The following is a 14,855-nucleotide window of genomic DNA, read 5'->3' as shown; positions in this document are numbered from 1 at the left end:
GAAAGGGTTTCAGGTTTTTCTGCTGTCGAGTCTCTCACCTTACTCTGTGTCCAACAAATCCCCTGTGGGAGCACCCCCACCTCAGGTCCTGACCCCGTGGCGTTCTCCACCGCGCCCAGCTCCTCTTCCTGACCCCGAGGTGTTCTCCACCGCGCCCAGCTCCACTTCCCGACCCCGCGGCGGCGTTCTCCACCGCGCCCAGCTCCACTTCCCGACCCCGCGGCGTTCTGCACCGCGCCCAGCTCCACTTCCCGACCCCTCAGCGGGGTTCTCCACCGCGCCCAGCTCCACTTCCCGACCCCTCAGCGGGGTTCTCCACCGCGCCCAGCTCCACTTCCCGACCCCTCAGCGGGGTTCTCCACCGCGCCCAGCTCCACTTCCCGACCCCTCAGCGGGGTTCTCCACCGCGCCCAGCTCCACTTCCCGACCCCTCAGCGGGGTTCTCCACCGCGCCCAGCTCCACTTCCCGACCCCTCAGCGGGGTTCTCCACCGCGCCCAGCTCCAGTTCCCGACCCCTCGGCGTTCTCCACCGCGCCCAGCTCCGCTTCCCGACCCCGCGGCGGCGTTCTCCACCCCGCCCAGCTCCAGTTCCCGACCCCGTGGCGTTCTCCACTGTGCCCAGCTCCAGTTCCTCCAGGAGTACCTTTCTCCATCTCTAAGCTCCCCTTTCCCCCAGTCTTCGGCAACCCGTACCTTATTACAGACTATTTGGCTGGCCACTTCCAAACAGCCCACATCCTGAGATTTATAGATGCCCACTCTTGAAGAATACACCCCAACATCCAACATAGAGAAAACTGCTATAGGAAAACAAGCTTATAGACAACAGATGCCCCCCTCAGGGAGAGTCCTAGCAACGCACTGGCACTGGTTCAAATGTCCCCCATTGGGAACCCCTGGTGCAAAGGATGAAGGTGGCCAGAGTAGGGGACGCTCAAAACCCCACTAGGTGAGGAGGGCACTCCAACCCTACTCTGACAAAAGCCTCCTGGGGAAATATCTCTGGGATGCTGGGTTTCATTTCTAGGAGTGCTCTTGGTTGCAGATGACTCAACATGGGAGGATCCTCTTCCAAGCCAGAAGAGACACCTCTGGAATGTATCCTTAAAAATTAGAAGTGTTAAAAATAGATGGGCTGAAAAGGGGGGGGGGGAACTTTACAATAACACTGCCTGGCCTTTATATAGGTTGGGAGATGGAGAAAAATGTCCTGAAAATCTGTCTCTAAATTACAATATCATCTTGCAACTGGAAATCTTTACTGTTGCAAAATAGGAATATGGACTGAGGTTATGTATATCCAGGTCTTTGTGGTCCTTTACCGAAACCCACTCACTCTAGGCAGTTTCTGGGCATTCAAAGGCACACCTGACATTTCAGGTCATCTCCTAACCTGCCCCAACTCTCAGGGGGAGACCAAGCTTCCCCTGCTTCTCTAGACCCACCTACTTCCCCGGAGGCACCTACTTCTCCAGATCCCTCTGACCAATCCCACACCCCAGCAACTCGCAGTGGAACTTCCTACCATCCAAGACTGGGCAAAGTGTGCCCTCCGAGGGAAGTAGCAAATGGCAAAGAGACAATCAAAGGACATGTGCCCTTCTCTTTAATCGATGTAGTTAGCCCAAGGCAGACTGAGCCAGTTTTCTCAAGACCCTAGTAAGTTTGTTGAAGGGTTTCAGGCTCTAACACTGGCCTTTGATTTTACTTGGAAAGATGTCCAAATCGTCTTCTCTACTTGCTGTACCTGCAAGGAAAGACAGGATTTGGGCAGCAATCCAGCAACACGGTGACCAGCCTGCCAATTCATGTTCGTGTTGCCAACACAGACATTATACTATGTGCGGAGACACAGTTCCAAATCAGGAGCCCAGCAGGAGTTGCAGTTACTGGGAGGGAGCAGAAGCCAGGAAGCGCATGATGTAGTGTGCTTTAGGAAGGATGAGAACGTGTACGCACAAGTCAGTTAACTATGAAAAGGTCAAAGAAGTGACCCAAAAGAAAGAAAAAGAAAATCCAGCCTTCTTTCAGGGACAGCATGTGGAGCCTTTTAGAAAATCTACTGACATTGATCTACCCACTCCTGACGGTCAAACCCTGCTAGAACATTCTGTTAGCCCTAACATTAGGCGGAAACTCCAGAAGTTACAATTCAGCCCACAGATCCCAGTGCCACAACTCCTAGAGGTGGCCCTTGGGGTATTCAGTAATCTAGACCAAACTGACGATGGAGAACCTGATGTGAAAACAGGCCAGGGCTCAAGCTAAACTGAGGGTCACAGCTGTCAGCCACGCCTGGTAACCTCAGGACAACCCAAGGCGGAAAAGGAAGTTTAAGCATCCACCTGGAGGTAAAACCAGCAAGGGGGATGCTTCAAACATAAGTCAACCAACCACTGGGCTCCAAAGTGCCAGCAAGAACCCCCTGGTCCATGCCTAGTCTGCAGACAAACAGGTCATTGGAAGTGGGACTTTCCCCAGTCCCAAAGGGAAGGGGGGCTCCCACTCCTGAGACGACCACACTGGACAACTGAGGTGGCCTGGGGATGCTGGTGGCTCCCCTCCAACAAGACGTCTGTCTCCCTCAAGAAGCCTCAGGTGGCCCTTGGCACGGCAGGTAAGAAAATCAATTTTTAACTGATATGGGAGTCACTCACTCTGTCCCGATTTCTCAGGCCAGGCCTCTCCCTTGTCAATATGAACAGCATTTGATCTTACACGCTGTGTCAGTTGTGCCTGAGTGTCCCAAACCCCACTTCTGGGTTCTCTTGGAGTGTTATTACAGTTAGTAGGCCCTGAGAGGCCCCTTTTCTTGACTCTTACCACAAATCAGCTAGAAGAACAGGGTTGATTGCCAGCCATATTCCACACACAGCAATCCCTTCAGTTTGAGACAAGGGAATCCTTCAGTCAGTCCAGTTGCTCAGTTGTGTCCAACTCTTTGCAACCCTGTGGACTGGGAATCCCTGGGACAGCTAGCTATAAATGCCCAACCTTTAAAAATAAGCCTTAAGCCAGAGTCGCTTATCCTAACAAAAGACAGTATACCCCATAAAGTTGGAAGCAAAAAAAGGTTTGCAGCCCTTCATAGAGAAATTCTTAAATTATGGCTTCTTAGCGCCTTGTCAGTCTCCATGTAATGCCCCTATTCTGCCAGTTATTAAGCTAAATGGGGAATATCGAATAGTTAAAGACCTTAGGGCAGTAAACGAGGCAGGGGTCCCTACACATCCCCGTGGCCGATCTGTAACAGCATGTTAGTCCAGAGTCCTGGAGACGCCGAGTGGTTTACTGTGCGTGACCTCAGGGATGGCTTCGTTTGTCTCATCTCTATCTGTTTGCCTTCAAGTGGAATAACCCCCAGTCAGCCCAAATGTAACAATATACCTGGACAGTACTGCCTCAGGAGTTTCAAGATCGCCCACATTGTTCGCTCAGACCTTAGGAAAAGAACTAAGGGAAACAGACTTAAAAGATGGGGCCAATTGGGAATTCCTTTGTGGTCCAGTGGTTGAGAATCCACCTGCCAATGCAGGGGACATGGGTTCCATCCTGGGTCTGGGAAGACTCCACATGCTGTGCGGCAACTAAGCCCAAGGGCCACAACTAGAGAAGCCATCGAATGCAACTAGAGAGCAGCCCCCGCTCGCTGCAACCAGAGAAGAGTCCACACACAGCAGCAAAGACCCAATGCAGCCAATAATAGGGAGACAGAAAGAAGGGGCCTTTCTACAGTATGTAGATGACGTATTAATATACAGTCCTACCATGGAGGCCTCCGATCATAATATCACTTAAGTCCTTAATTTCCTTGGGGTCCGCGGCTACAGGATCTCCCAGAAAGAGAAAAGAAAAAAGAAAAACACAAATCTCAAAGCAACAAGTTAAATATCTGGGATATATTACAAACCCCGGGAGGAGACGGTTCTCTCCAGAGAGAAAACAAGCTATATCAGGCCTAAGCGTCCCAAAGATTAAAAAAAAAAAAAAAAAAAAAGAAAAGTATCTTCGTACTTGCTTAGGCATGACAGGATTTTGCAGAATTTGGATTCCAGGATTCGGACTATTGGCCAGACCTGTATATGAAGCCACCAAAGGCCCAGATGCAGACCCATTACTTTGGATTGGGGAATAAGAGAGGGCTTTTAACAATACCACAGAGGCCCTCACCAGAGCTCCTGTTCTGGGGCTCACCAACTAAAAAAAAACAAAGCAAAACAAAACACATTTATCTTAAGTGTAGCTGAGAGCAGGGGGGCACCTCTGGGGGTCCTAGTATAAAACCTAGAAGTTCCTCAGCCTACAGGCTATTTTCCTAAACTGGATTTTGTGGCCTGGCTGCTTATGGGTGGTACCTGGCACTGCTTTTTTAGTGGAAGAAGCTAACAAGCGTACCTCTGGACAGTCATGGGAAGTATAAGTCCCTCATCAAGTACAAAGGACTCACCACTGGCTAACCGGAGGTCACATTACTAAGGACCAGGCTTGACTGCTTGACTCCTCAGAGCTAACCCTCTAAACCTGCCAGTGCAAATGCTCGCTAGCAACACTGGAGTGAGTGGACAGATGCAAGCCCCCGTCGGCCTGTGCTCAGACGGGAGCATGTCACAGCCATGTCACGTGAGCTACGTTACCACGTGCTCTGCACCTCCACACAGCGTGCACCGCAAACTCTGCGGACTTTTCTCAACGAAGAACCTAGAATTCTAAACAGTGAATTAAAACACTGAACCTACTAACTACTATATTAATGAGCTGACTTGGGTAATTTTTTGGAGGTTATAAACGATGCTGGTTTGTTTAAAACACTCAATCACCTATCTGCTGTCAAGAAAATCATTTTGTCTTTACTATTCTCAATGCGAGCTCCCATTTCCTCAGTGCTCTTTAGCAATTAAGAGTTTTTAAACATTTATACACTTTCCAATTTTCAATATTATCATAAAATAAAAATTGGAAAATAAGGTAGAAAAACGTGTGTTCTGATCCACCTGCGGGCGGGGCTAAGATGGCGGAGGAATAGGACGGGGAGACCACTCTCTCCTCCACAAATTTATCGAAAGAACATCTGAACGCTGACCAAACTTCACAAAACTACTTCTGAAGGCTGGCTGAGGACGTCAGGCTTTCACAAAAACTGCGCATTATCTTCAAAAGAGGTAGGAGAAATTATAAAAGATAAAAAGAGAGACAAAAGAGTTAGGGACGGAGACCCGTCCCGGGGAGGGAGTCGTAAAAGAGGAGGAATTTCCAAGCACCAGGAAACCCTCTCACCGGCGGGTGTGGGGGAGGATTTTTTATCTCGGAGGGCAACGTAACTGGGAGGAAAAAATAAATAAAATCCACAGATTACGTGCCTAAAGCAACTCCCAGCAAAGAACCCCAGACGCTCGCATCATCCGCCACCAGCAAGTGGGGGCTGAACGGAGAGGAGCGGGCGGCATTGCCTAGGGTAAGGACCGGGCCCGAGTGCCCCGAGGGCAATCTGAGGGAGCTAACGTGAGATAGTAACCTAAACTGTGGGACAGCGAGAGAGAGAGAACTATCCCGCGAAAAGCCCAACTCTAAGGCACTGCCGGCCCGCTCACAGAACAAAGGACTGAGCGATACCAGAGGAGAGCTAGCCGGCTGCGGACCGCGCCATCCCCCGCCGGACACAGCGGGCAGGCGGGGCCCGCCAGAGCCGGAAAGGGGCAAACTCGGCTCCAGAGAGGGCACCCCCTACCAAACTGCAAACAGGCTCCCAGTTTTTAAGCAAAGACTGCCTGAGATCCCGGAGGGTCGACAGCAGCCGGGAGGGTCGCAGCCAGAGACCAGCTCCCCAGAACCGACACAAAGCACACCGGAGCCGGGCGCGCCCGTAAACCGAGGCGGGGACCAGGGAGGTGATAAGCCGCACCGCCCCAACAGGGGACAGCGCCCTCGCCAAACTCCTGGCCGCCTGGGCAGCTCCGACCGGGAACGGCACAAGCCGCGGGCAAAACCGAGTCTGCGCCTTTGTGGAGTAACCAGGAGCCTGAACCTGAGCGGCTTAGACCTGGGAAGTGCACGCAGCTCAGGGCCCGCTCCCCGGCCGAGTAACCTGAAGCCTGAGCAGGGTAGACGGGGAAAGCACACACGCCGTGAGCGGGGGCGAACCCAATGCGGCCGAGACACTGCGAGCTTACCACACACACGCCAGAATTGCAGTGTTCCTTCCTCCCCACAGCACGATTGAACAAGCGAACCTAAAGAGATCACCTCCACCGCTTTGTTGCAGGGCGGAAATTAGATACTGAAGAGATCTCCAAACAGAAGCCAAATAAACAGAGGGAAGTGCTTTGGAAGGGACAGGCCAACAGATTAAGATCCCTGTAGTTAATACCGACTGCATTAAAAAGGACCTACAGATCTTGAAAAGTATAAGCAGGAATAAGGATCTATCTAAAACTGAGCAGATCCCACACTGCTCACAACAGCCCCAGAGAAAGTCCGGGATATATATATTTTTTACTATTATTATTTTTTTTTTTTTGATTTTTTTTAAATTTTTTTTTTTAATTAAAAAAATTTTTTTTTCTCTTCTTTCCTTTTTCTTCAAGTCCTCTATTACACCTTTAACTTTCATTTTCATAACCCACTATTAACTTGCAAAAAAAAAAACCCCTATTTTTGAAGCAAACTACATACATATATCTTATACCTTTTGTGTTTTCTTTTTTTTTTTAATGTTTTTTTCCTGTTCTACATTTTTTTACTGTTTCTTTTTTTACTGTTTTACTGTTTTTTTTCTTTTTACACTGTTCCCTTTTTTCTTTTTTTTTTTTTTTTTTAGATTGTAAGTTTTATAAGAGTCTAACCTCTACTCTAGATTTTTAATCTGTGTTTTACATATTTGATATCAACTTTGTACATTTAAGAACCCAATCTTTAGGACCCATTTTTACTCAGGAGTGTGATCACTGGCCTGATCACTCTCTCCCCCTATTGATGCTCTTTCTTCTCCCCCAGGGAACCTCTATCTCCCACCCTCCTCCTTCTCTTCTCAACCCAATTCTGTGAATCTCTGAGGGTGTTCTGGGTACCGGAGAACACTTCAGGAGCAGGATACTGCCCAGATCTCTCTCTCCCCTCTTAATTCCTCCCTTTCTACTCATGCTCACCTCTGTTACCTTCCTCCCCCCTCTCTATGTATCTCTGTGAATCACTCTGAGGGTTCCAAACTGTGGAAAGCACAGAGGGAAGTGCTTACTGGCTAGATTGCTCTCTCCACATTTGAATTCCCCTCTTCCCCTCCTGGTCACCTCAACCCACCCCCCCCACCTCATCTCTCCATGTAACTCAGTGAACCTTTCTGGGTATCCCTCACTGTGGAGAATCTTTTCACCATTAACCTAAAAGTTTTATTATTGAGGCTGTATGGAAGGAGAAGTCTTGAGGCTACTGCAAGAATAAGACTGAAAGCCAGGGGAAACATTAATTAATAAGAGACCATCCAATAGCCTCCATAAATTCACTGAAACCAAGCTCCACCCAAGAGATAATAAGTTCCAGAGCAAGACATACCACGCAAATTCTCCAGCAACGCAGGAACATAGACCTGAGCATCAATATACAGGCTGCCCAGAGGCACACCAAATCCATAGACATCTCAAAAATTAATACTGGTCACTCCATTACACTCTAGAGAGCAGAAATCCAGCTCCACCCACCAGAACACCGACACAAGCTCCCCCAACCAGGAAACCTTGACAAGCCACCTGTCCAACCCCAACCGCAGTGAGGAACCTCCACAACAAAGAGGAACTTCATACTACCAGAATACAGAAGGGCCACACCTAACACAGCAATCTAAACAAGATGAAAAGGCAGAGAAATACTCAGCAAGTAAAGGAAAATGAGAAATGCCCACAAAGCCAAACAAAAGAGGAGGAGATAGGGAATCTATCCGAAAAAGAATTTAGAATAAGGATAATAAAAATGATCCAAAATCTTGAAAGCAAAATGGAGTTACAGATAAATAGCCTGGAGACAAAGATTGAGAAGATGCAAGAAATGTTTATCAAGGACTTAGAAGAAATAAAAAGGAATCAATATAGAATGAATAATGAAATAAAGGAGATAAAAGACACTCTGGAGGGAACCAACAGTAGAATAACGGAGGCAGAAGGTAGGATAAGTGAGGTAGAAGATAGAATGATGGAAATAAACGAAGCAGAGAGGAAAAAAGAAAAAAGAATCAAAAGAAATGAGGAAAACCTCCGGGACCTCTGGGACAATATGAAACGCCCGAACATTCGAATCATAGGAGTCCCAGAAGAAGAAGATAAAAGGAAAGGCCATGAAAAAATACTCGAGGAGATAATAGTTGAGAATTTCCCTAAATTGAGGAAAGAAATAGTCACAGAAGTCCAAGAAACCCAGAGAGTTCCAAACAGGATAAACCCAAGGCGAAACACCCCAAGACACATATTAATCAAATTAACAAAGATCAAACACAAAGAACAAATATTAAAAGCAGCAAGGGAAAAACAACAAATAACACACAAGGGGATCCCCATAAGGATAACAGCTGATCTTTCAATAGAAACCCTTCAGGCTAGAAGGGAATGGCAGGACATACTTAAAGTAATGAAAGAGAATAATCTACAACCCAGATTACTGTACCCAGCAAGGATCTCATTCAGATATGAAGGAGAATTCAAAAGCTTTACAGACAAGCAAGAGCTGAGGGAATTCAGCACCACCAAACCAGCTCTCCAGCAAATGCTAAAGGATCTTCTCTAAACAGGAAACACAGAAAGGATGTTTCAACACGAACTCAAAACAACAAAGTAAATGGCAACGGGATCATACTTATCAATAATTACCTTAAATGTAAATGGGTTGAATGCCCCAACCAAAAGGCAAAGGGTTGCTGAATGGATACAAAAACAAGACCCCTATATATGCTGTCTACAAGAGACCCACCTCAAAACTAGGGACACACACAGGCTGAAAGTGAAAGGATGGAAAAACATATTCCATGCAAACGGAGACCAAAAGAAAGCAGGAGTCGCAATACTCATTTCAGATAAAATAGACTTTAAAATAAAGGATGTGAAAAGGGACAAAGAAGGACACTACATAAAGATCAAAGGATCAATTCAAGAAGAAGACGTAACAATCATAAATATATATGCACCCAACATAGGAGCACCACAATATATAAGGCAAATACTAACAAGTATGAAAGGGGAAATTAACAATAACACAATAATAGTGGGAGACTTTAATACTCCACTCACGCATATGGATAGATCAACTAAACAGAAAATTAACAAGGAAACACAAACTTTAAATGATACAATAGACAAATTAGATTTAATTGATATTTACAGGAGTTTCCACCCCAAAACAATCAATTTTACCTTTTTCTCAAGTGCACATGGAACTTTCTCCAGGATAGATCACATCCTGGGCCATAAATCTAGCCTTGGTAAATTCAAAAAAATTGAAATCATCCCTGCCATCTTCTCTGACCACAATGCAGTAAGATTAGACCTCAATTACAGGAAAAAAACTATTAAAAGTTCCAACATATGGAGGCTAAACAACACGCTTCTGAATAACCAACAAATCACAGAAGAAATCAAAAAAGAAATAAAATTATGCATAGAAACGAATGAAAATGAAAACACAACAACCCAAAACCTATGGGACACTGTAAAAGCAATACTAAGGGGAAGGTTCATAGCAATACAGGCGTACCTCAAGAAACAAGAAAAAAATCAAATAAATCAACTAACTCTACACCTAAAGCAACTAGAGAAGGAAGAAATGAAAAACCCCAGGGTCAGTAGAAGGAAAGAAATCTTAAAAATTAGGGCAGAAATAAATGCAAAAGAAACAAAAGAGACCATAGCAAAAATCAACAAAGCTAAAAGCTGGTTTTTCGAGAAGATAAACAAAATTGATAAGCCATTAGCCAGACTCATCAAGAAACAAAGGGAGAAGAATCAGATCAACAAAATTAGAAATGAAAATGGAGAGATCACAACAGATTCCACAGAAATACAAAGGATCATAAGAGACTACTACCAACAGCTATATGCCAATAAAATGGACAACTTGGAAGAAATGGACAAATTCTTAGAAAAGTATAACTTTCCAAAACTGAACCAGGAAGAAATAGAAGATCTTAACAGACCCATCACAAGCACGGAAATCGAAACTGTAATCAGAAATCTTCCAGCAAACAAAAGCCCAGGACCAGACGGCTTCACAGCGGAATTCTACCAAAAATTTAGAGAAGAGCTAACACCTATCCTACTCAAACTCTTCCAGAAAATTGCAGAAGATGGTAAACTTCCAAACTCATTCTATGAGGCCACCATCACCCTAATTCCAAAACTAGACAAAGATGTCACAAAAAAGGAAAACTACAGGCCAATATCACTGATGAACATAGATGCAAAAATCCTTAATAAAATTCTAGCAAACAGAATCCAACATCATATTAAAAAGATCATACATCATGACCAAGTGGGCTTTATCCCAGGAATGCAAGGTTTTTTTAACATCCGCAAATCAATCAATGTAATACACCACATTAACAAATTGAAAGAAAAAAACCATATGGTTATCTCAATAGATGCAGAAAAAGCCTTTGACAAAATTCAGCATCCATTTATGATTAAAACCCTCCAGAAAGCAGGAATAGAAGGAACATATCTCAACATAATAAAAGCTATATATGACAAACCCACAGCAAACATTATCCTCAATGGTGAAAAATTGAAAGCATTTCCCCTAAAGTCAGGAACAAGGCAAGGATGCCCACTTTCACCACTACTATTCAACATAGTTTTGGAAGTTTTGGCCACAGCAATCAGAGCTGAAAAAGAAATAAAAGGAATACAGATAGGAAAAGAAGAAGTAAAACTCTCACTGTTTGCAGATGACATGATCCTCTACATAGAAAACCCTAAAGACTCTACTAGAAAATTACTAGAGTTGATCAATGAATATAGTAAAGTTGCAGGATATAAAATTAACACACAGAAATCCCTTGCATTCCTATACTCCAATAATGAGAAAACAGAGAAATTAAGGAAACAAGACCATTCACCATTGCATCAAAAAGAATAAAATACTTAGGAATATATCTACCTAAAGAAACAAAAGACTTATATATAGAAAACTATAAAACACTGATGAAAGAAATCAAAGAGGACACAAACAGATGGAGAAATATACCGTGTTCATGGATTGGAAGAATTAATATAGTGAAAATGAGTATTCTACCCAAAGCAATCTACAGATTCAATGCAATCCCTATCAAGCTACCAATGGTATTTTTCACAGAACTAGAACAAATCATCTCACAATTTGTATGGAAATATAAGAAACCTCGAATAGCCAAAGCAATCTTGAGGAAGAAGAATGGAACTGGAGGAATCAACCTGCCTGACTTCAGGCTCTACTACAAAGCCACAGTCATCAAGACAGTATGGTACTGGCACAAAGATAGAAATATAGATCAATGGAACAAAATAGAAAGCCCAGAGATAAACCCACGCACATATGGACACCTTATCTTCGACAAAGGAGGCAAGAATATACAATGGAGAAAAGACAATCTCTTTAACAAGTGGTGCTGGGAAAACTGGTCAACCACTTGTAAAAGAATGAAACTAGAACACTTCCTAACACCGTACACAAAAATAAACTCAAAATGGATTAAAGATCTAAACGTAAGACCAGAAACAATAAAACTCCTAGAGGAAAACATAGGCAAAACACTCTCCGACATAAATCACAGCAGGATCCTCCATGACCCACCTCCCAGAATATTGGAAATAAAAGCAAAAATAAACAAATGGGACCTAATTAAAATTAAAAGCTTTTGCACAACAAAGGAAACTATAAACAAGGTGAAAAGACAGCCTTCAGAATGGGAGAAAATAATAGCAAACGAAGCAACAGACAAACAATTAATCTCAAAAATATACAAGCAACTTCTGCAGCTGAATTCCCGAAAAATAAACGACCCAATCAAAAAATGGGCCAAAGAACTAAACAGACATTTCTCCAAAGAAGACATACAGATGGCTAACAAACACATGAAAAGATGCTCAACATCACTCATTATTAGAGAAATGCAAATCAAAACCACAATGAGGTATCATTTCACACCAGTCAGAATGGCTGCTATCCAAAAGTCTACAAGCAATAAATGCTGGAGAGGGTGTGGAGAAAAGGGAACCCTCTTACACTGTTGGTGGGAATGCAAACTAGTACAGCCACTATGGAGAAGAGTGTGGAGACTCCTTAAAAAACTGGGAATAGAACTGCCATATGACCCAGCAATCCCACTGCTGGGCATATACACCGAGGAAACCAGAATTGAAAGAGACGCATGTACCCCAATGTTCATCGCAGCACTGTTTACAATAGCCAGGACATGGAAGCAACCTAGATGTCCATCAGCAGATGAATGGATAAGGAAGCTGTGGTACATATACACAATGGAATATTACTCAGCCATTAAAAAAAATACATTTGAACCGGTTCTACTGAGATGGATGAAACTGGAGCCCATTATACAGAGTGAAGTAAGCCAGAAAGAAAAACAACAATACAGTATACTAATGCATATATATGGAATCTGAAAGATGGTAACGATAACCCTATATGCGAGACAGAATAAGAGACACAGATGCATGGAACAATTTTATGGACTCTGAGGGAGAAGGTGAGGGTGGGACGTTTTGGGAGAATGGCATTGAGACATGTGTATTGTCATATGTGAAACAGAGCACCATTCCATGTTCGATGCATGTGACAAGGGCTCAGGGCCGGGGCAATGGGATGATCCAGAAGGATGAGAGGGGGAGGGAGGTGGGTGGGGGGTCCGGGAAGGGGAACACATGTAAACCCATGGCTGATTCTTGTCAATGTATGGCAAAAACTATTACAATATTGTAAAGTAATTAGCCCCCAACTAAAATAAATAAATTTATAAAAAAAAAAAAAAAAGAAAAAAGAAAAACGTGTGTTCTGCTTTATAAACAAACAAACAAAAATCAGTGTTTTATCCCAACGTTGTATCTACTTCAACCAGTACATTCCACTTTCCCAATTCTTGAAGATAAAAAATGCGGTTTAGAAACTTTAAAATATGACAGACTACACAGAGCGAAGTGGCTGGTGCCGCATCTACCTGGGGTTACAGCAGCATTTGGAAGCTAAGCCCACGGTTTCAAGACAATGACGAGTTGAAAGAGTCAATCTGATCTGTGTTTCTAGCTGATGACGACGTCCTCTGAGGAAATGCCAAATGCTCTTTAGGCTTACTGACTGCTGTTGGGTTTTGAGTTTGGTTTTTTTTTTTTAAGAAAAAGAAGATCCGGACGTCACCCACCTTCAGGCGGCCCAAAACACTGCGGCTCAGGAGGCAGCCCAAATATCCTCGGAAGAGCGCCCCTAGGAGAAACAAACTTGACCACTATGCCATCATCAAATTCCCCCTCACCACCGAGTCAGCCATGAAGAAAATAGAAGACAACAACACACTGGTATTCATTGTGGATGTCAAGGCTAACAAGCACCAAATTAAACAGGCTGTGAAGAAGCTCTATGACATTGACTGGCTAAGGTCAATACTCTGATCAGGCCTGATGGAGAGAAGAAGGCATATGTTCGACTGGCTCCTGACTATGATGCTTTGGATGTTGCCAACAAAATTGGGATCATCTAAACTGAGTCCAGCTGGCTAATTCCAAATATAAAAGTTTTCACTATGAAAAAAAAAAAAAAAAGAAGCAGCAGCAGCAAAACTTTTGCCACCTAACACTTCAGCCCAGGAGGCTGAGCTAACAGCCCTAAATAAGGCATTACCTTGGGGGAAGGAAAAATCAGAAATACATACACAGACTCAAAATATGCCTACCTTGTTTTACATGCCCATGCAACTCTCCAGAAAGAAACAGGGCTTTTGAATCCAAAAATTCCCCTGTAAAAGATGGGACTGAGACCTTATATCTCATGAAACTGAAGTCGCTCAGTCGTGTCCGACTCTTTCCGACCCCATGGATTGTAGTCTACCAGGCTCCTCCGTCCATGGGATTTTCCAGCAGTCAAAAACCAAACTAGTGGTAGCCACCTACTGCCACAGACACCAAAAGGAAATTTTTCAAATTACCCCGAGGGAACAACAGGGCTGATGAGGAGGCAAACAAAGCAGCTCTGATGTCCAAACCAGGTAAAAACCAACACTGAGAAAACTTCCTTGCTGGTACAGTGGAGAGGAATCCCTCTGCCAAGGCAGGGGACACGGGTCTGACCCACGCCACAGAGCAAATAAGCCCGTGAGCCACAACTATGGAGCCCTCGCACCTAGAGCCTGGGCTGCACAAGAGAGGCAGCCACAACAAGAGGCCTAAGCACCTCAACACAGAGTCGCCCTGCCCACCTCAAGTAGAGAAAGCCCACGCGCAGCATGAAGACCCTGCACAGCCAAAGACAAATAAATGAACTTTAAAAATAAACAGAAATCAACACTGAGAAAACCTGCCAAGCCACTTGGCTCCAGCAGACAATTAGCCACCAACCTTGCCACTCACTAGGGGCAGGGGCACCGAAAGATGGCTTACTAGTGTGTCCTCCTGGATCCCACAGGTGTAAACAACCTTGGAGGGTTTTATTTTCTTGTTAACTCTCTTCTCTTCAGTCACGCTTATTTAGGCTGTATTTCCTCTGATACACTGTTGTCTTCCCAACTGTTGTAACCCCGAGACTAAGATTCTTCAGTCCAAGGAGACCTAGGACCAACAGGACCAGACCTCACACTCTAAAAAAGAGAGACACAGGCACGTCTCTGGTGGTCCAGTGG

At 44.5% G+C, this 14,855-nt stretch overlaps 1 protein-coding gene across 1 annotated transcript in view; it reads right to left on the bottom strand.

Moving 5' to 3' along the window:
* MRPS25 (mitochondrial ribosomal protein S25) overlaps positions 1–14,855 on the bottom strand; it is a 53,479-nt gene that overhangs the window by 24,158 nt on the left and 14,466 nt on the right. The gene's annotated exons all lie outside the window — the stretch shown is intronic.

Source organism: Giraffa tippelskirchi, chromosome 9 (assembly GCF_054371585.1).
Source record: "Giraffa tippelskirchi isolate mGirTip1 chromosome 9, T2T-mGirTip1v1.2.pri, whole genome shotgun sequence".
In the NCBI taxonomy this organism is placed as follows: Eukaryota; Metazoa; Chordata; class Mammalia; order Artiodactyla; family Giraffidae; genus Giraffa; species Giraffa tippelskirchi.
This window is presented reverse-complemented; position numbering and strand designations above follow the sequence as displayed.